Source organism: Nannobrachium achirus, assembly GCF_963921795.1.
Source record: "Nannobrachium achirus genome assembly, chromosome: 16".
NCBI lineage: Eukaryota > Metazoa > Chordata > Actinopteri > Myctophiformes > Myctophidae > Nannobrachium > Nannobrachium achirus.
The window spans coordinates 22,225,206-22,247,632 of NC_137823.1; positions in this window are offsets into that span (position 1 = coordinate 22,225,206).

Sequence of the window (22,427 nt, forward strand, 5' to 3'; positions counted from 1 at the left end):
ACCATAGCGTCCATAATCTGAGAACGTTAGACGAAAATAGCCGATCTACAAGCTCACAGTGAGCTTATAGATCGGCTATTTTCGACAGGGGTTTGGTGTAGGGAAAAAGAGCAGACTAAGTACAGAGTAAAAGGTCACATTTAAAATAAGTATTGACCGTTCACGTGGTTAAATATCTGAAAACACAAAATAATTAATCAAAACATGAATCCAAAACACACTGACGATCAGGCAGATTCGTGCTGCCAAACAATGAAACTATATGGAATCTATGAACAGGTTGTGGGGGTCCCTGCCTCATCTCTCTCTCAACTAACGGGTCCTTGGCCTGAAAACGTTGAAGTCCCCTGAACTCATTGTCTCCCCTATAAGCAGGGAACCCCTGAGTCTTCACTTTTGTGGAAGGATGATTATTATTCCTTAAACATGTAACTTTCATCATCATTTTGTAGGACATATGCAGTTGTTAAAAAAGTTACATAGTGCTGCTTTAATGCACTTAGTCGTTATAACAATACCATTTGAGTGCACTCCTGCATTCCATTTATTCAGGTATGTACTCAAATATGTTCATCTGCCTTGACTCCGAATTCATTTGCAATGTGTTTCCTCAGTGACCTAAGAAGTGGAGCATACTAACTGTATCACACAACTGGCAAGATATAAATTAGCATGCTAATTTACAAATTGATACTGCACTGAGGGGCATTGTTTTATGCAAGTCATATTTTCATCGCAACCTCAGAGTACATCAGAGTGACGCATACAGCTGTTAGAACAAAACAAAACACATAGAAGTAACACGTTTTCTTTTGTTGTGAAGCAAGGACCCAGGCCTTCTTCAAAGAGTGAGTAGAGAGAAATGGTGCCATCTCAGGATGAGCCTTGGCGGGGAGTCACGGGGACCAATTATATGAAGATGGGTTCAAAATGGGTGAATTGGTCCTTTAAGTGTCTAAAGGGGGAAAAACACATTGTCTCCTTGTATGAAAACCTTGTATGTCCAAAAATGTTACTTTTGAGGATTCATATTCAAAAGTAGCAGATCTACAAATTCAAATTAAGCGCGTTGCTTCGTGCTGCGTTTGAAGCTTGTGGATTAAACTTTAGTGTGACGCTGTAGGATGATCAAGTAGGGCTTTAACCCATTTAGGCCTAGAATTATTGAATGTTTTAACCAGTGAACAATAGCAGATATACAAGCTCACAGCGCGGCTGCGAGCTTGTAGATCTGCTATTTTTGAAAAAGTCGTGAAAATGTGTGCAAATCTTTGAATATATGTATTTTCAACGCGAACATTTGTAACTCAAATTTTGCTTCTGGGGGGGGGGGGGGGGGGGGGGGGGGGGGGTCCCTGGAACTAAATATTTTGAGATGGGGGTCTGTGGCCAAATAAATATAATTTTGGGGGTCCTTCACATGAAAAGGTTTGAGAGCCACTGACATAGAAGTCTCTCAAGAACAGACTAACTAAGTGAAAAGGACCTTTTCTTTGATGATGGCCAGCCAGATTGCTGACATAGAAACATAGGTTTTTCAAAAAATCTTAGAAGGATTCAAAAGACACTAATAGTATCAGGTCAAAATTCAAATTCTCATGATTAAAAAAATAATAGCAGATCTACAAGCTCGCAGTGCGGCACTCGGTTGTATATCTGCTATTTTTCAATAGTTAAAGCATAAAATAATAATACACTATAATGTGTACCCGTTCTAAATGGGAAGGAAAAAAAACAATGTAAGACTATGGAGATAAGAGGTTTCTGCCCGACAACGACAATGTCATTCACAGTGACGGGGAACAGACGTTCTTTCTTTTAGGTGGCGGAAAATGTGGTGCTGGCACTGGCAGAAAGGGACACAACATAATGTATCTTCATCCATGCGGCCAGAGAAAGCTGTGAAGCCAGACAAAAAGAGGCTAGCAGGTGTCTGTGTTTTATAAAAAGTTAACCGCCTTTTAAACTGGTATGCCTATTTTGGGCATTTCATTGCGCACGCACGCACGCGCATACGCACACACACACACGTAGATTATATATTATCATGATTGATTATGTGTGATGTTATCGAGTAGATCATGTGTTCATTGATGATATTAATATCTGGTTCTTATGATACATCATTGATACTGGATAGCTTGTAAGAGTCTAGCTGTCTCACTAGGACAGAGTAGCTATTGTTTTGGTAAAGCCCATCTTGTTATGGTACAGCTCGTCCCAGAGGCCTTGGAGCCACACAGTCTGACCATTCTTCTTGGCAGCTACTTTACCACTGTCCAGAGTGTTAAACTGTACTTCTGTCCATGATATCATGTTACATAAACTTGACCACCACCACCTAAATAATTGTTTTGTCTCCTCATTTTCTCATTGATTATTGATTGATCTGAATTCCATCACAGTCCCCAGTTAAAATGTGATTATTTTGGGGGTCGCAGCATGAAAAGGTTGAGAACCACTGCCCTAGGGCGCCACCGCACCCACTTTGAGAGGCCCTGTTCCACATACATCTCAACTGTTCTAATGAACACAAGGTTAAAGTGGCTCACATTTTGCATAGCACGTCCTCCATATCACCTGCTGCAACAGTTCACATGAGGAGTGAGCAGTGGTGTAAAGTAACTAAGTACGTTTACTTAAGTACTGCACTTAAGTAAATGTACTTTACTTGCTGTCTTTTGCTGTCTGTTTAAAGTGCGAGGCGCTGTATAAATATGATTGACATAAAACCTGAAAGCCATTCTTACCCCGACGATCATGATGAGATTTAGAGAGAATTAACGTCTTTGAATGAATGTCTTTTAGGCTAAACCCCAATTTGAACAACACGTTTGTTTATTTAGCCCATGACAATATTGTGCTACTGTAAACCTTTCTGTAAAGCGACTTTGGGTACTTAGAAGAGCCGAATATAAAGATGAGCTATTGTGGAGATGATATACCATCTTTCTTTTTAAATGCGGGTTGCGGGGCGGGCGGATTCGTTGATTTGTATATTGTTCTGCGGCGCAGGCGGGCGGGTTACGTTCCGTGTGGGCTGTGGGCCGTGCGGGTTATGAAAAAAAACTGACCTGCGCATCACTACTATATACATTAACCACTTCAGCCCTATATACATTTCAGCCTTTTGAAAATAGCCGATCTACAAGCTCACAATGCGTCGCGATGCATTGTGAGCTCGTAGATCGGCTATTTTCAAAAGATATTTTATACATTTGAAAACTTGTGAAATGGGACATTGAGCATAATGAGTACTTTCTACTTTCAGTACTTTAAGCACATTTTGAAACCAATCCTTGTGTACTTTTACTTTGTGTGTGTGTAATTTTAATTCCAGAATTTTACTTGTAAGGCTGCACGCACACCAAAGTACCTATGAGAGAGTATTCCCCATTCCGCCAATACATTTCAATTATAATGGAGCGTTTTTTCGCAGAAATCCTCTGCTGGCATGAAACCACTCCATTCTCATTGAAGCCCATTGGCGGAATGGGGAAATCCACCCTCATAGGTACTTTGGTGTGGGTGCAGCCTAACAGACTATTTCCAGCCCAAATGACCTGACATCACCCTACTTTTACTTGAGTACTTTTTTCCACTACTGGGAGTGAGCACCTTCACAGTAATTAATAGGCACACAGCTTGAGAACCCCTTTTAATTGTTTCATGAATGAAAAACAAACTATGTACTGTATGAACAATAATGTTATTAGGTTTTCTATATACCATTCAATAAACAACAGCATAGCAAACAGCTGAATAATTCAAAGATGTTTCTCTGACCCAGTGAAAGATTTTGATTAGATTTAAAAAACAAACCATTGCACACAGGTCTGAAAAAAAAGGCTCAATTCTGCTTTCAGAGACACTTGAAGCATGGTAGTTTCCCAGCTTTGTGGACGTAGAGCAAAGCATGAACAAACCCTGACATCCTGACCAACATAAATGTGATTAAAGTTAAAGTTGGGAATCGATTAGAGACTAATCTGGTCAGAATATAGGGGAAATAGCTCATTATGGTCACTACCATCACTACCAAGCTGATCAGAATAAGCCTAAAAGCCCTTGCCTTCATGTCTTTGCCAGTGTCCCTCTGTCCTTCTCCCGGTCCAGGCTTTTTCAGAGCCCTGAGGACCGAGAGGCAGCAGAACGACACCACAGAAATGCACACAACGCAAAAGCCCAGGAAGAAATAAGAAAAGATTGTCAATGAATACCAAATAATCAAGCTGGATGCAAGCACCATCAGCCAGACAACACAGCAACAGGCCACCTTGTACCGAAGGGCTTTGTACTTGAGAAACGCCACAGGGTGGACCACCGCTATGTAACGCTCCACACAGATACAGCACTGGAACGATGGAACAGAGAACCCGAAAAACAAAACAAAAGTAAATGATGCAACCATTGCAAGGGTAACGTTGAGTGTGAAGTACGATGCAAAGTTAAAGACAGCGGCCAGGGTAGAGATGATCACAGATGCAGTCAGGTTGAGATAAAAGAACTCGGAGGCCATCGTCCCACCAGCTCCACTCAGTATCAGCCACAGAACGTAGATGTTGCTGGGGAGAACCAGGATAAGGCTGATAGCCAGATCACTGACAATGAAGTGCATGATGAAGGTGTAGGTGCTGGTGACATAGATGCTGGTGCCATTTCCCAGGGTGTCATTCATGGTAAGGATGCTGGTGCCATTTCCCAGGGTGTCATTCATGGTGAGGCTCTTGTGTGTGCCCTGCAGCGCCTGTTCACAAGAACATAAAGACATAATGTCTGGATTTGAGTGCAGTTGACTGAATAGAACAATGACACAACTAAACACTTAAAACAACTCTTCTCAGTGTTCTTCTGAAAACAACTATTCAAATATAATAAACAATGAAGTCATGGGTAAAGTAGTGATCTTACGTTTTGGATGCCAGCAGAGTGTCACAGATCTCTGACGTTGTTGTTTTGGTGAAGACCCTTCTTCAGACAGTCACTGTCTTCTCGAACATCCTTCAAATGATGTGTAGTCTCCCACTTTGCCTCCTCTGACCATTCCCTTCCCTGCTTCTCCTTCCACTGTATTGCTCGTTGTACAACTACACATATAAATATTTCTTTTGATGGTTATTCCATGGAAATTCATATTTAATCACCCGGCCTGCTAAGCAAACTTTGCCCTTGGACGGATAACCTTGGGCAACAACGATGTGGCGATAATGTGTGTATGACACACCCATGTACTGTAGCCTTTATTTGCCCTAGCTTAAAGGACAACCTTTTTACATCAAGGGTTCATCTTTTAAGGGATTTTAGAGATTTTGATTACAGTGGATATGCGTGAAAGTGGCTAAATATAATGTTTTAGTACTCAAGTCGATGACTTGTCTCGAGTCCACATTTTCATTGGCTCGGTCTTGTCTTGCCCATGATTTTACTCGTCTCGACTCAGACTAAGGGACTCTGGATTCTTCCCCCACCGAGTCCACTTGAGTCAAGTCACTACTTGCGTAGGTCTCGGTCTCGACTCGGACTCGACCCCCGCTCGGACTTGGTCTTGACTTGGACTCACTTTAGATGGACTTGACTATAGCTAATTATGTTGTTGTGTTGATAGAGAGTGTATACTGTACCAAGTACAGTTGCAACTCTGATTCATTATCAGTACCAGGGGTCCTCAATGTCAATGTTTTTCACGCCAAGGACCCCTTTGCTGAGAGAGAGATGAAGCAGGGACCCCCACTGTATAAAGTTGTGCTGCGGATTAAACTAGCAGATTTCATAGATACAGTAGCTTCATAGACTTCATAGTTTGACAGCACTATCACGTTATTGTATCACGTTACTGCGCTACTTAAAAAATCATGTAAAAGGTCCTAACTGGTGGCCTCTAGTAACTCTGAGGACCCCCTAGCCCAGGCCTAGGGGTCCTGGACTCCCTGTTGAAGATATAGAGCAGTGGTTCCCAAACTTTTCAGGTCAAAACCCGGAAGAGAGATTAGATGTTTGCCCGAGACCCAAACTTGTGAAAATAGCAGATTTACAAGCTCACAACATGTCAAAATGTTTTGAAATAATAATTAAAAACTAAACGTAGGAACACAAAAATTAAGGGACAAAAATGTGTCCATCACAAGTGTTTGGGAAACAGTGATATATGGGTTTAAGTGGTTATGAGCTGATGAATGAAAGAACAGAGAAGGGCGACTAAACAGCTTACACTGGTTAGTCACTTTTCACTAGAAATACAACCAATACAACAGCCCACTGATTGAATGCCTCACAGACTAAATAGAAACTAGACCAGGTCACCTGGTTGTGCCAGACCCGCAATGAAAACTAGTATGGCACTGAACTAACACATGAACACACAGGATTTTATAGTCTCAGCAACAAAGCGTAGTGAGCTTGTAGATCGGCTGTTTTCACTAGTATGGCACTGAACTAACACATGAACACACAGGATTTTATAGTCTCAGCAACAAAGCGTAGTGAGCTTGTAGATCGGCTGTTTTGACTAGTATGGCACTGAACTACCACATGAACACACAGGATTTTATAGGCTGAGCAGCTGGAAATGTTTGTGAGCTTGTAGATGGGCTGTTTTCACTAGTATGGCTGTGGGGCAAATGTTTTGCAGCACTGAACTAACACATGAACACACAGGAATTTATAGTCTCAGCAGCTCGTCAGCCAACTCAACTCAGCTGGTCCCGTACAGGTGACGGCACTCAAGGCAATCAGCCGAGCAAGGGAAGGGAGGGGCAGATGAGCAGTCAGAGGCAAACACAGGCACACTGAGGAAAAGAGGGACACTGAGGAAAAGAGGGACCGACCGACAGACCGACAGACCGACAAAGCCTTATGTAGGCCGACCCCCTGGGTCTGGCAAAAACTAAACAAATAAGAAATTGATGTTTTTTTTGTTGTTGTTTTCAATGTTCTTTCATAATGCATTTTTATTTTTGCCCTGTCTTCTCTTGATGTGTTAATGCTAAATGTTTTATGTAAAGCGTTTTGAATGGCCATGTTGTTGTCATCCTCCGGTTAAGTGAGGCCTCATTCAAATGAACGACTGGCGTTCACCAACATGGCTTTTCAATGCAAAACTGTGTCCCGGACATCAACGTAATTGAACTGAAGCAAGACTTCATGTTGCAATTGTTGTCACCACATCCTCTAGCGCGAAAGAGGTAGAAGCCAGTACCAGGGACGTGCAGAGGAGGTTAGAGAGGCAGCGACTGAAATTCTCTAAAAGGGATATAAATAGAAAATAGGAGATCTACAAGCTCTTAAAGTGTCGCAGCGAGCTTGTACAGTAGATCAGCTATTTTTGGAGTTACTGAAGATTGGTATACGTCATGGATTTCTACACACAGGACAAATTCTTTACACACAAGATTCTGCGTTCAAGTTCAGGAGAGTTCGGATAAAAGCAATTCTCCTGAAGACACATACAGCTATAATAGGGGACATAATATAGACCATGATTCTACATTTTTTTGGCTTCAGAACCCAGAATCCCTGATTCATGAATCCAAGTATTACTTTACCTGATTACTATATAGTTAATATATATATATATATATATTTATCAAAGGTTGAGTTTCGATGTGAATGATGTTAAACAGAAAACCTTTCTATCCTGCTTTCGGAAACGACACTGTTTCAAGTCTCATCATACTCCACCTTTCTTCTAGAGAACAACGTTTGTCCGACCAATCAATCAAGCATAAGCCTATCCATAGCAATGAGTAAAATTCATTCAAGTAATACTCATAATAATATAATATGAGTATTATCACGTCATATAGTTTTCATCAGAGGATGTTCTTTTCCCCCTGGCCTTTCTGCCGTGTCACCTGAATGGGCCAAGAATGGTTCACTCTGACCTGAAGCATTCTGTTCTCCAAACATGATGCCAGACGGCTAAAGATAAATCTATCTTTCCTCCAGAAAAATGATCTGATTTGACCAATCACTACACATTTGTAAAGCCTCGATGTAATTTCCTTGGGCAGTACCAAATTTCCAGCACTTACGTTTTAGGCCATCAACTGGCTAGGGTTTTCCCAGCATGATCGGCGTGCAAACAATATTTTTGGTAGAGAGCGAAGTATTTTGTTAACCTTTTAAAACTGGGAAAGCTATTATAATGTTATTTTTCCGGTGGAAAAGACGGAGACGAGTCTTATCAACGTCACCTCCTGTTTTTACATGAACGTAAAAAAATGAATAAATCTGTGGATCTTCAAAGGTTAATACAAACGCTTGAAATCGCTGGCAAGGGGAGACCAGACGATGTCTTAACTTGAAGGAGTAGTTCAAATGAGTTGAGTTGAGTTCAATAATATGTTTTAGTTTTAGTTGCATTCCTAAGAATAATAGAATTAAAAAATATATATACTAGTAAGACACCTGAGGGTGGAATGCGACCTCAGGGTGACATGCAACCTCGCCCTAAAGGGCGAGGTTGGCCAATGGCTACTGTCTATGACGGTAGTTCCATATGACATATTGGACTAGACTATCTCCATATATAGTGTTATCCACATCTCCATGTTAGGACTCATATATGGGCATAAAAAGAATGTCATGTGACATCACTTCCTGTACAGACAGTCAGCCATTGACTCCGGATTAACAATGGCTACTGTCTATGACGGTAGTCCCATATAACATATTGGACTAGACTATCTCCATATATAGTGTTATCCACATCTCCATGTTTAGACAGCCATTGACTCCGGCCTAACAATGGCTACTTTCTATGACGGTAGTCCCATATGACATGATGGACTGGACTATCTCCATATAGTGTTATCCACATTTCGTGTAGCCGCCCTGTACAGGAAGTGATGTCACAACTCGCTGACATCACACTGACATCACAGAGGATACGGAAGGAAGGTCACGAGGATACGGAAGGAAGGTCACTCAAGCGACACGGTTCTTCAGAGTATATGCGACCTTCGGTCGCAATAATAAATTACCCTGACTGTTTCCCCATCCAGCCATGCATTCGGTCCCCATCCAGTGCCATGCATTCGGGTCCCCATCCGGAATCAATGGGGGTAAATTTACTATAATCACATTTTTGTCTAAGGAATGTACACAAAAATATTATTGAGCAACTTTTTGCATCTTCATCCATGCGGCCACACACACACACACACACACACACACACACACACACACACACACACACACACACACACACACACACACACACACACACACACACACACACACACACACACACACACACACACACACACACACACACACACACACACACACACACACACACACATATATTTATGTTTTTTTTTTTTAAAGGATCTACAATTGGGCAAGTAGATCTATTTTCTATTAACTGTACAAGGAAGTAAGGCTTAAGTGTCGAAAAAATTACAGCGCTCAAGCAAATATCAAGGAGTTGGAAAAGTGTGGAACCTCCCAAGGTAGAGAAATGGTGGGAAAAAACAGAGGACATGTACCTTATGGAAAAGGTGACCTATAAAATTAATGGCAAAGAAAATGCTTTCGAAAAAAGGTGGGCCCCTTATGTTTTAAATAGGGGAAACATGTCTTTTTAATTTTCAAGGTTGTCTTTTTTTTTCTTTTCCTTTGGTTCTTGTTTTTTCTTTTTTTTTCTCCCTTTTGTATTCAAACCTAAAGTATTCTAGATATAAATATTAATTTAAATAATAGCAGCTTTTTCTCTGTTTTAATGAAATGACAACAATTACATAACAAAGTCTCCTCTTTTTTCTTTTTCAGTTTCTTTTTTGTAATGTTTCTGTTTACAGTTTTTTGTTGTGGATTTTTTTCTTTGATCTATGTGGTGGTGGGGAAAAAAAAAACATAAAAATTTGTCAAAATGTCCTTAAAAACAAAAAAAGGACATAACATGTTAAAGGTTTTGAAGAATGTTACGATGTGCATGTTTTGACACAATAAAGTATTTAAAAAAAGTGTCGAAAAAATCATGCATGCTGTGTCGATTACATAGATAGAGATACATTATAGTGTGCTGAATAAGACATGTCATTTTGGGGGGGATTATGAAATTTAACTGAAGAATTCAGTTAAAAGACAGAAGTCAATGATCAATAAAGTCAACCTACGAATTTGTTTCTTGCAAAAGGTTGCCCAGCTGATCAATATTAAATCCCGAAAGACCCTAGGAGGTGCTCTTATTGGGCCGGAATCCTTGTCTGGTATCGCGATACCCCAGCCCAGAACAAACTAATTAGGGTGGTGCTTGGTCTTCCTCCTCGGGCCCACCTTACCGTTCATCACCATGAAAACGTGGGCTGGCTCAAAGTAGCTCAGCATCTTGCAATGGGCCTGGTCTACAAGATACACTACACCTCCAAGATACCCATGTACCTGACAAACTACTTCCTAAAGGTCAAGGATGTTCACGATCACAACACCAGAGGCAGCTCCACTAATCATCATCATCATAGATTTAACACTAAACAAGGCTCTAATTCGTTCTCCTGCTATACCATCAACATGTGGAACACCCTTCCGCAAGCCTTAAAGGAGAGCAAATCCCTAGCCTCCTTCAAAATTGGTATGAAAAGTCACCTTCAGGCGGCTGATACTCGTGACTTGTAAATAGACTAAGCTCCCACGCTCCCACACCCCTTTTTTTCTGCCATTGTATTTGATATTATGCTTTTTCTGCTTTTGAAATTGATGTTATCCTAGATAAAGTACTATGTTCTATCCGTCTGTCGTTCAATGTTATATGAGATACATAAAGTGTGGTTCCTGTGGAAATAAGCCTTGGCTTTCTACGATCTCCTTTTAGTAGACCTTGTACCAGTGATTTGTGCCATCATGAAACTGTACTTTTTTTCTAATGCAAAACTTCAATAAATTCTTCAATCAATCAATGACTGACAGACGAGCTGCATCAAAGTTATGTCGCTGTTTATTTCACACCGAGTGCTCCATGGACACAGACGATCTGATGGCTAAATATTCACTAATCATTTCATGTGACTTATCACCTGACAATGCTACATGCACCAGTGGTTCTCAAACATATTTTTGTCTCAGGTCACCCCTGTAAATAATTTCCATCCACGGCACCCCTAAATTACTTTACATTACACCTTACCCATCATTGCTTTTATATATTAAACTTTTGTCTTTGCTGTACTTACAAGGTTTTAAAGGTTTACAATGTTTCTATTGTGTTGCTTTGCTATTTGTTTTTACTGTTTTCTCATGATTTACAGCACTTTGGTCAACCCGGTTGTTTTTAAATGTGCTTTATAAATAAATTGACTTGACTTACATTTATGTAAAATATGCAGATTAAGATAGATCGAAAATATAAGTAGGCCTATGTTTTCTCACTCAAGAGTAAACAAACCTAATAAAGTTTAAGTGTATAAGAGGGTATATGCACATTTCTAAAGTGACTATGGGCCGTGACATCATTTTGTAGTCAGACCTCCAAGCAGATTTATTGTTAATTTAATATATCTCTATTTCAACAGATCCGAGAGAAAAATAACGACTAGTATAATTCAAGTATAATTCTACCACTTTCCTTTCAACAACAAAGAGAAGAAAAATTTGTAAATAGTAAAAATAGTAAAAAGATTCGCTTTTTTGGGGGCAAAAGTTCTCCTCTGCCTACAAAATGATGTCAGACTTAACAGCCCCATTTAAAGACTTTTTAATACCTCTAAAATGACAAATTAAACATTGGCCAAATTGTCAAATATTAGAGGCAGAAATTGTGAAAATAGCTGTTCTATTGTGAGCAGATCTACATGCTCACAATAGAACAGTGTTACACAAAATGTAATGCCTCAACTCTTAGTGCAGTTAATATTATTTTGGCCTGAAAAGGTTGGGAACCACTGCCCTAGGGCTTTGAGAGGCCCTGTTCCACACACATCGCAACTATTCTAATGAACACAAGGTTAAAGCGGCTCACATTTTGCATAGCACGTCCTCCAAATCACCTGCTGCAACAGTTCACATGAGGAGTGAGCAGTGGTGTAAAGTAACTAAGTACGTTTACTTAAAGGAGTAGTTCACCCCCAAAATGACTTTTTTCTAATGATTACTCATGCCATGGAGAGTTCAATAATATTTTTTGTTTTTTTGTCACATTCCTAAGACAAAAATTTGATTCGAGTAAATTTACCCCCATTCATTCCGGATGGGGGTTTCGAAACGGGTCCCCATCCGGAACAAATGGGGGTACATTTATTGTTATCACATTTCTGGCAAGGCCCACTGTCACTTGTTGGACACATTATATTATATATATATAAAAAAAAAGAGTTTAAATAATTTGTTTTCCTGTTCTTTTTTCACCTAAACATTATGATAGAAACATATTAATATCCAGTCAGGGTGAAGGCAAACATTTATTGAAGATTTCAGCAACAGAGTAACAGCATTCACAAAAGACAGAGCTCTGGCCTCCATGGCCAGAGCTTGAGCCCCGTGGGGCAGAAGCCTTTTTTGAAGTGTCATATGGGACACCTCTTATACACCAAGGTGCTCTCCCTAGATGGAGATAGAATCTAAACATCTATACTAAGTACCATACAGTATATAATAAGGCTGACTGGTGAAGTTGCAATGTATAGCATGTATACCATGTATAGCATCACTTAGTACAGATTGTATGCTGACACAGAGGAGAAGTAGAAGTCACAGTCCATGGATGTCAGCTGGTGGATTGACAGCTGCAGGTACATCCAAATTAGTACTTTGGCTTGTGAGATTTTCTTTAGACTACATACACATATTTGTTACTCTAGAACAACATCACCATTGGATCCTATTATTTAGTATGCCGTTGGCCACGATATTTGCATATAAATACCCCCCACAGAGGCTCAACTTCAAGATCTCTGGACAAACAACATTTCACCTTTTCACTGAAGCTATTCCTCACAAAAACATAAGTAAAATGCCTGTAATATTTTTTTTGGTGATCATTAGAATGTCTGGAACATGTACATATATTATTATTGTGAAAGATATTATGATTTATGGCTATACAACCTTTGGTTACTAGTAACTTTGTAGATTTTGAATCTTATCACAAAACATACATTAACCACTTCAGCCCTATATGCATTTCAGCCATTTGAAAATAGCCGATCTACAAGCTCACAATGCGTCGCGATGCGATGCATTGTGCATCGGCTATTTTCAAAATACTTTTTATACATTTGAAAACTTGTGAAATGGGACAATCTGCATAATGAGTACTTTCTACTTTCAGTACCTTAAGCACATTTTGAAACCAATACTTGTGTACTTTTACCCAAGTAAATGTTGAATTCCGGAATTTTAATAGAGTATTCCCACATTGCAGTATTGATACTTTTAAGTAAGACATTTGAGTACTTTTTCCACTACTGGGAGCGAGCACCTTTACAGTAATTAATAGGCACACATGGCATTTAGCTTGAGAAATCTTTACATTTTTTTCATGAATGAAAAACAGACAGATGTACTGTATGATGAACAATAATGCTATAATTACAGTTTTCTCTACCATTCAATAAACAACAGCATAGCAAACAGCTGAATAATTCAAACATGTTTCTCTGACCCAGTGAAAGATTTTGATTATATTTAAAAACAAACTATTACACACAGGTCTGGGCAAAAGGCTCTATGAGGGAGGGCGATCTCTTTTGGTGTCCCAGTCCCGGAGACGCGTCCCAACGGTGGGGACCTGTCCCCATGTGGGGACGGAGTGCCGTCAGGTAGCACCTGGAGACGGGGACGTGATTCTCCCGTGGGGACGCGAGTCGAGTCCCCACGGGAGAATCATCTCCCCGTCCCATCCCCATGGCACGGGGGGACAGAGCGCCGACAGTAGCAGCTAAAACAAACCTTAATCCTAACCCTAACCTCAGTAAAACTAACGCTGGTTAAATGCGAACCTGCCGACACTCCGTCCCCCCACGGGTGAAATGCTGACCTGCCGACGCTGGTGAAAGCTAACCTGGTGAAATGCTAACCTGCGTCCCCTATGTGCGGGGACGGGGACGCGAATAGAGATCGCCCTTGCTGGGCTCTATTCTGCTTTCAGAGACACTTGAAGCATGGTAGTTTCCCAGCTTTGTGGACGTAGAGCAAAGCATGAACAAACCCTGACATCCTGACCAATATAAACATGATTAAAGTTGCATATGAACTGGAAAGGGAAATCATACTAGCGACTATTATACTCAGAATGTAGGGGAAATAGCTCATTATGGTCACTACCATCACTACCAAGCTGATCAGAATAAGCCTAAAAGCCCTTGCCTTCATGTCTTTGCCAGTGTCCCTCTGTCCTTCTCCCGGTCCAGGCTTTTTCAGAGCCCTGAGGACCGAGAGGCAGCAGAACGACACCACAGAAATGCACACAACGCAAAAGCCCAGGAAGAAATAAAAAAGGATTGTCACTGAATACCAAATAACCAAGCTGGATGCAAGCACCATCAGCCAGACAACACAGCAACAGGCCACCTTGTACCGAAGGGCTTTGTACTTGAGAAACGCCACAGGGTGGACCACCGCTATGTAACGCTCCACACAGATACAGCACTGGAACGATGGAACTGAGAACCAGAAAAACAAAACAAAAGTAAATGCTGCAACCATTTCAAGGGTAACGTTGAGTGTGAAATATGATGCAAAGCTAAAGACAGCGGCCAGGGTAGAGATGATCACAGATGCAGTCAGGTTGAGATAAAAGAACTCGGAGGCCATCGTCCCAACAGCTCCACTCAGTATCAGCCACAGAACGTAGATGTTGCTGGGGAGAACCAGGATAAGGCTGATAGCCAGATCACTGACAATGAAGTGCATGATGAAGGTGTAGGTGCTGGTGACATAGATGCTGGTGCCATTTCCCAGGGTGTCATTCATGGTAAGGATGCTGGTGCCATTTCCCAGGGTGTCATTCATGGTGAGGCTCTCGTGTGTGCCCTGCAGCGCCTGTTCACAAGAACATAAAGACATAATGTCTGGATTTGAGTGCAGTTGACTGAATAGAACAATGACACAACTAAACACTTAAAACAACTCTTCTCAGTGTTCTGCTGAAAACAACTATTCAAATATAAAAAAGTTTACAGTTAACAGTTTAGGCATTTAGCAGACGCTTTTAATCCAAAGCGACTTACAATAAGCAGATAAAACATCACAATAATAAACAAGATAAAATGACAGTACATCAACAGCAATATAACACATGCAAATGGATATCTATCTAGAAAAAACACAATATAATCAGTAAAGAAAAAAAAAAGTTCTATTAACCTAAAAAACTAATGCTAACTAGCTTCATGTATGGTCATTGATTGATAAACAACGAAGTCATGGGTAAAGTAGTGCTCTTACGTTTTGGATGCCAGCAGAGTGTCACAGATCTCTGACTTAGTTGTTTTGGGGAAGACCCCTCGTCAGACAGTCACTGTCTTCTCGAACATCCTTCAAATGATGTATGTAGTCTCCCACGTTGCCTCCTCTGACCATTCCCTTCCCTGCTTCTCCTTCCACTGTATTGCTCGTTGTACAACCTCACATATAAATTTCTTCTGATGGTTATTCCATGGAAATTCATATTTAATCACCTGGCCTTGTAAGCAAACTTTGCCCTTGGACGGATAACCTTGGGCAACAACGATGTGGCGATAATGTGTGTATGACACACCCATGTACTGTAGCCTTTATTTGCCCTGGCTTAAAGGACAACCTTTTTACTTCAAGGGTTCATCTTTTAAGGGATTTTAGAGATTTTGATTACAGTGGTATGCGTAAAAGTGGCTAAATATAATGTTTTAGTACTTGAGTCGATGACTTGTCTCGAGTCAGGTCTCGAGTCCACATTTTCATTGGCTCAGTCTCGCCTCTGTCTTGCCCATGATTTTACTCATCTTGACTCGGACTAAGGGACTCTTCCCCCACCGAGTCCACTTGAGTCAAGTCACTACTTGCGTAGGCCTCGGTCTCGACTCGGACTCAACCCCCTCTCGGACTTGGTCTTGACTTGGACTCACTTTAGGTGGACTTGACTATAGCTAAATATTTCATTTTGATAGAGAGTGTATACTATATATATATAGTTACCTACTACTCCCGCGAGGGAAATTCAGTATTTGCAGCCCAACCCAGCAGCTGGGTTGGAGCGCGTGAGCAATTAGGGGTTCAGAGTCTTGCTCAGGGACACACATCGACATTGCTGTCCTGACCGGGAATCGAACCAGGGACAACCAGGGGAACTGGTTCCCCAGGCAGGCTCCCTAACCATTCAGCTGTACCTAGTACAGTTGCACCTCTAATTCGTTATCACTATCAGGGGTCCTCAATGTCAATGTTTTTCAGGCCAAGGACCCCTTTGCTGAGAGAGAGATGAAGCAGGGACCCCCACTGTATAAAGTTGTGCTGCGGATTAAACTTGCAGATTTCATAGATGCAGTAGCTTCATAGACTTCATATAGTTTGACAGCACTATCATGTTATTGTATCATGTTACTGAACTTACTGTGCTACTTAAACAATCATGTAAAAGGTCCTAATTGGTGGCCTCTAGTAACTCTGAGGACCCCCTAGCCTAGGCCTAGGGGTCCGGACTAGGGTTTAATATTTTCCCGGATTTGGGCTCATTTTAAATCCCGGGAATTTTCTGACCTTAACCCGGGCTTCCCGGGATGTCCCGTTAATATATATATATTAAAAAAAAAGAAGAAAAAAAAGGAAAAATAAAAAGCGCAAAACGGTTTCCTATGCCTATCGGCCTGGCGGAGACAACAAGTGCCCACATGCGCTCTGCTCTGGCTGGGTAGAAAGATATGATCACCGGTCTGCGGGGCGGGGGCTGTTTGTCATCAGAACTTCAGTTCAGGACTCGCTTTTGGACCTTTATATTCGATCGGACATCATTAGGCTACAGATTGATTGATTGATTGATTGAAGAATTTATTAGAAGTTTGCAATAGAAAAAAGTACAGTTTCATGACAGTACAAATCACTGGTACAAGGTCAACTAAAAGGAGATCCTAGAAAGCCGAGGCTTATTTCCACAGGAACCACACTTTAAGTATCTCATATAACATTGAAAGACAGACGGATAGAACATAGTACTTTATCTAGGATAATATCAGTTTCAAAAGCATAACATCAAATACAAAAGGCAGAATACAGAGAAAAAGGGGGGGGGGAGCATGGGGGCTTAGTCTATTTACAAGTCACGGGTAGCTGCTGTCTGAAGGTGACTTTTCATACCAATTTTGAAGGAGGCTAGGGATTTGCTCTCCTTTAGGGCTTGTGGAAGGGCGTTCCACATGTTGATGGTATAGCAGGAGAACGAGTTAGCGCCTTGTTTAGTGTTAAATCTACGCTGATGATGATTAGTGGAGCTGCCTCTGGTGTTATGATCGTGAACATCCTTGACCTTTAAGAAGTAGTTTGTCAGGTACATGGGAATCTTGGAGGTGTAGTGTATCTTGTACACCAGGCCCATTGCAAGATGCTGTACTCTGTCAGCTACTTTGAGCCACCCCACGCTTTCGTGGTGATGCTCGGTAAGGTGGGTCAGAGGAGGGAGACCAAGCACAACCCTAATTAGTTTGTTTTGGGCTGTTTGGAGCTTTAGCTTTAAGGCAGCTGGGGCGTCGCGATACCAGACAAGGACTCCGTAATCAATGAGGGGCCCAATAAGAGCACCTCCTAGTGTCTTTCGGGATTTAATATTGATCAGTGGGGCAACTCTTTGCAAGAAGCGAATTCGTTGATTGACTTTATTGATTACCTTGGTGGTCATTTTTTCACTGGATAGGTTAGCCTCCAGGATGCAACCCAGGTAGCAGATGTGGTTTTTTCTTTCTATCACAGTGTCACCTACTTTAATTGTGAAGTTCTCAACTAGGCTAAGTTTCTGACTAGATCCAAAGAGGATACATTCAGTTTTGCCTAGGTGAATTGAGAGTCTGTTGTCATTGAGCCAGGTGCAGATCTTGTTAAGTTCACAGTTAAGGGCCTTTTCAACCTGCAAAATGTCTCTGCCTGAGACTAGGAGAGCCGAGTCATCCGCGAACAGAAACAGATTGCAGTCACAAGCAGATGACATGTCGTTTACGTATATTAAGAACAACAGTGGTCCTAGTATACTCCCTTGAGGTACTCCACAGTTTACTGGGAGGGGGGGGGACAGGGTTCCGTTGACTTCCACCATCTGTTCCCTCCCCACCAAGTAAGAGTGCATCCATCTCACTGCTGTGCTATCAAGACCAATAGCTTTGAGTTTTTCGATCAGAATAGAATGATCGACGGTGTCAAATGCCTTCTGGAGGTCCAGCATGACCATGCCACAATATTTGCCATCGTGAATTTCACGTTTGATGTAATCATTCAAATAGATGAGGCATGTATCTGTGGAATGGGACTCTCTGAAGCCAGACTGGAACTCGTAGATCAGTTTATTCTCTTCAAGATATCTAGCCACCTGTTCATAGACGATTTTTTCCATTACCTTAGAGATGGAACTAAGGATTGAGATTGGCCTGTAGTTGCCAGGGTCAAGTTTACTGCCTTTTTTGTGCAGATCAAATTCACATCATCCACCACTCACGCACGCGGTCTCTGTGGCAGCCACAATTGGCTGCGCAATTCATGGGACTGTCAAACGCAGCAATGGATGTTCTTATTAATTTTCCTTCCACACTATAGGCCTATCTCTTTGAAAAGACGTTTTCTGTGCCCACTTGTATAAAAACAAAATATCACGACTTTAGTAGAGCGAAGATCAAGATGATCATCGTGTTGCAGTGAGCAATTGTGCCCATAAAAGCGCTTCTCTGTTCAAGCAAACACACGCAATAGCGCAACCATCCCACTAATAAGGTAGGCCTACGCCAATACAATTCATAAACTGTCACAAAGTGCTGTCAGATGTTTTAATTCTGGTTAAAACATATTGTGTGGAAATGCAAACCAACAGACTGAACAGATTAGGCTATTTCATGTTTAGAGTGGCAATGTGTGAGTCCAATTGACTGAGTGGAGTGGATACATAGGAGGTTGCAATAATGCATGCGTTTGGTGGTTACAGTTATATAGGCCTAGTCTATCTCGGCAATTTATGGCAAATCTATCGTTTCATATTTATAGAAACATAGTAGAAATACAAGCTCACAGGGCGCGACACCGCAGCGCAGCTTCTCGCGAACGGCAATTCATTGCATGCGTGCACCCCCCACCCTCCCTTTTTTGCTGGAGAGTTTCTCATGTAAAACATAGACTGTATGTAAAAACGTTAAAAGCATAATTAATGCAGCAATAAGAATGTAAATGCGCCATTATCATCTGTCAGTGTTTTCTCCGAATCGCTTTAACAAGTAGGCTACAGCCTAGCTTATAGTGAAAACAGCCAATCTACAAGTTTACAACGGGCACTTTGCGCTGCATTGTGAGATGGTAGATCAGCTATTTTCGATGACAGGCTTGCTTGACAGCCCACGGAGACTGGTAAAATCCTTCCACACAGCTGAAACAGACGAGATGCTTGCACGGCTGGCGAGGATAAAGTGTCAGGCAGTCTAATTGCCTCTGCGCTGCTAGTAAATTGTATTTTCTAACAAGGAAAAACATAACCTCCGGGATGACGGGTCTCGCCGCCAATTCCCGGGAGGGAAATTACGTGCGCTCTGCCCGGGAAGCCCGGATCCCGGGATCCCGGCATTAAACCCTAGTCCGGACTCCCTGTTGAAGATATAGAGCAGTGGTTCCCAAACTCTTCAGGTCAAGACCCGGAAGAGAGATTAGATGTTTGCCCGAGACCCAAACTTGTGAAAATTGCAGATTTACAAGCTCACAACATGTCAAATGTTCTTTTGAAAATGTTTTGAAATAATAATTAAAAACTAAACGTAGGAACACAAAAATTAACCCTGCAAGACCCGAATTAATTTCTACTGGCCCAAAAATTAAAAAAAATCAGATGGTGTTGTAGGAGTCACAGGAAAATGTAATGTTAAAAAATTAATAATGTTTTTGTAAGATTTTATAGACATAAATCATAAATCATGCTCTAATTTGCATTTTGGGTTATATTTATCACAATAATAACATATGTACATGTTCTAGACATTCTAATGATCACGAAAAAAGTGAGATGTTGTTCGTCCAGACGCTGGAATTTCAACTTCTCTGGGAGGTGTGAATGTCAGCCTATGTTTATATGCAAATATCGTGGCCAGTGGCATTGTAATACTAAACAATATGATTTAATGGTGATGTTAATGTGAAAAAAGAACAGGAAAACTTATAACATTTTTTTTTTAAAGATTTAAAAAATGATGCCAAAAAGCAACGCTGGGCCTTGCAGGGTTAAGGGACAAAAATGTGTCCGTCACAAGTGTTTGGGAAACAGTGATATATGGGTTTAAGTGGTTATGAGCTGATGAATGAGAACAGAGAAGGTCGACTAAACAGCTTACACTGGTTAGTCACTTTCCACTAGAAATACAACCAATACAACATACCACTGATTGAATGCCTCACGGACTAAATAGAAAAAACTAAACAAATAGGAAATTGATGTTTTTTGTTGTTGTTTTCAATGTTCTTTCATAATGTATGTACATTTTTATTTCCCCCCGTCTTCTCTTGATGTGTTAATGCTAAATGTTTTATGTAAAGCGTTTTGAATCACCATCCTCTGGTTAAGTGAGGCCTCATTCAAATTAACGACTGGCGTTCACCAACATGGCTTTTCAATGCAAAACTGTGTCCCGGACATCAACGTGATTGAACTGAAGCAAGACTTCATATTGTTATTGTTGTCACCACGACCTCTAAGGCAGTAGTCTGACCCAACGTGGACATTCTATGCCCCCGGCAGATCTCACCGGCTCCTCCGGCATCTCGAAATGACGCGGAGGGGGATATGACTACTGCTGCTGTCCGCTTTGAGTAAATGAGGAAGTGATCAGCGGTGGAAAACGAGTGATAAATATAACGATTTTACAATTATAATGGATAAACCTTAAACAAACCAGTTCACATGAACAATACTGATGTAAAATAAGATATCTGAAAGGCTACATATATTTTATATACAATTAAAATGTCGTGAGCCACAGTTACAGGGGCGCTATCCCACGCTATTCTCTTTGAAATGCCTGGATGAGGCTACTAACGCAGGGACGTGCAGACGTGCAGAGAATGTTAGAGAGGCAGGGGTTGACATTTCTAAAAGGGCCTTTTGGTAAAAATATCGAAAATAGCAGACCTCCAAGCTCACAACGCAAACGTGTTTTTGAACATTTTTGAAAAATCTTGAAAGTGTGAGAACTACTGATTTAAAAGGCATTTGTAGAATCAGCCTGCCGGTCTTTTAATGTGCCGTTGGCTTTAACTGATTGGCCCTGCACGTGTAAACCCAGTGCTGTTGAGATATCACAGGTGAAGGTATTTCCAGTTACTGTACTGTTGGCTTAGAGCAGGGGTGGGCAACTTTGATGATGGAGAGGGCCACTATATATGTCCACCTTCACTCCAGAGGGCCACAACAATGCATATTGCTACGTCCTACTTTGTCATTCTAGTATCTTATACAAAAGAAGCAAAAATGGGGCTGTTAAGTATGACATCATTTTGTAGGCAGAGGAGAATTTCTGACCCCAGTTTCCGTGAATCTTTTTACTATTTTTACTATTTACAAATTTTTCATCTCTTTGTTGTTGAAAGGAAAGTGTTAGAATTATACTTTAGTCGTTATTTTTGTCTCGGATCTGTTGAAATAGCGAGGGACAGAAAATGCTCTGGGGGCAGAGTTCTCCTCTGCCTTCAAAATGATGTCACGGCTTAAAAGCCCTATAGCTGCGATACGTTTTGAGCTTGTAGATCGGCTATTTTTGCTTCTTTTGAATTGGAATCCTGGATAATTCTTTTGCTATTTTTCAATTGGAATCCTGAAATGTAACATTTTGATTTAATTTCAAACGCATGTATTTATATACTCATGTTAACTTTATGAACCTAAATACAAATACATTGGACATAAAAAAAGAAATACATTTTAATACTACTATACTAGACATTAAGCTACTAATATAGACTGACGGAATTAAAGCAGGTCATGTTTGGAATTGTAACAGGTGAAATCAGTTAACATATCAGTATTCCGGTATCAACCTGTGGGCCGCATAAAGTGAAGGTGGGGGCTGCATGTGGCCCCCGGGCCGCCAGTTGCCCATGTATGGCTTTTGAGTGTTGCTTACGCAGCCCCATCTGTTATAGCATCGCCCGCAGCGCACCATGGTACAGAGGTCACAGCTGGGGCTAAGTGTTCCTGCGTGCCGTAAATCCACCGGTGAAACGCAGGTGAATTATGGTGCCGTTGGCTGCAAGTCAAGAAGTTTATTCCGAGCTGCCAGGGAAAGCAC